A 1,007-nucleotide genomic window follows, 5' to 3' on the forward strand; every position below is an offset into this window, starting at 1 on the left:
GGGGCCCGCGCGGCGGGCGCCGGGGGCCTCCCGGGTGCCCTGGGGGGGGGCCTTCTGCTGCCCCCCCCCCGTGCTGGGTCCTCTGGCGGGAGGGGTTTGTTCTCCCCCCCTCCCCGGGGGGCACTGGTAGGGGGAGTTGCGCCCCCCCCCCACCCGGGGTGCTGGGTGCACTGGGAGGGGGTGCGCTGCTTCCTCCTTCCCCCCCCGGGTACTGTTTGTACTGGGAGGGGGGCACAGAGCACCCCCCCCCCCGGGTGCTGGCTGCACTGGGAGGGGTGCTTTGCTTCCCCCCAGATACTGGGTGCACTGGGAAGGGGGTACTGGACATACTGGGAAGGGTGTGCTCTGCCCCCCCCGCCCAGGGTACTGGCTGCCCTGGGAAGGGGGTACTGGATGTACTGGGAAGGGGTGCTCGCCGGGGGCCGTTTCCAGCCCGGAGCCGGCTCAGTGCTGTTGGCGGAGCTGCTGCAGCCTGGCTGGCGGAGGAGGAGGAGGAGGCGGCGGCGGCAGCGGGGAGGAAGGCACCGGGGCTGCGGTGCCCGGGCCCCGCTGCTGCGTGCCGGGGCCGAGCCCGGCGGAGGGGGAGCCTTCCTTGCGGCAGCAACAGGGAGCTCCCTCCTCTTCCTCCCCCCCCCCTCCTCCTCCTCCTCCTCCTCTGTGCGGGAGGAAGGCTTCGTCAGCGCCGGGGCGCGGATCCCGCATCCCTCCGCCGCCCCGCGCGTGGGCCGCTCGCCGGGTGTCCCCGTGTGCTGAATCACAGCGGCTGCCCGCAGCGCGGGGCACCGTCACGGCGCGGGGCACCGTCACAGCGCGCCCCCCTCTCCCTCTCTTGCAGGTGTGAAGGCCCGTCCGGGTGCGCGCGGTCCCCCACGGCCGCCCGAGACRCCCCGCCGAAAGCCCCCGGCGGAGCCGAGAGGAAGAGGCAGCTCTTARACGTACTCCTGTGCCTTGCTGAGATTTATACGTGTAGATAGGTAGATCTAGGTGTGCGCCTGTGTTCGCACACG

General features: G+C 73.0%; 1 protein-coding gene across 3 annotated transcripts in view; it reads left to right on the plus strand.

Moving 5' to 3' along the window:
* The first annotated feature begins 835 nt into the window (after positions 1-835).
* Positions 836-1,007, plus strand: part of SAMD4A (sterile alpha motif domain containing 4A) — a 128,474-nt gene continuing 128,302 nt past the window's right edge. For all 3 annotated transcript variants that reach the window (XM_026056130.1, XM_026056131.1, XM_026056132.1), the window contains exon 1: positions 836-974. The gene's annotated coding sequence lies outside the window, so the exon portion shown is untranslated. The remainder of the gene's footprint in view (positions 975-1,007) is intronic.

This window comes from Apteryx rowi, unplaced genomic scaffold, assembly GCF_003343035.1.
Source record: "Apteryx rowi isolate R43461 unplaced genomic scaffold, aptRow1 scaffold_13, whole genome shotgun sequence".
Classification (NCBI taxonomy): domain Eukaryota; kingdom Metazoa; phylum Chordata; class Aves; order Apterygiformes; family Apterygidae; genus Apteryx; species Apteryx rowi.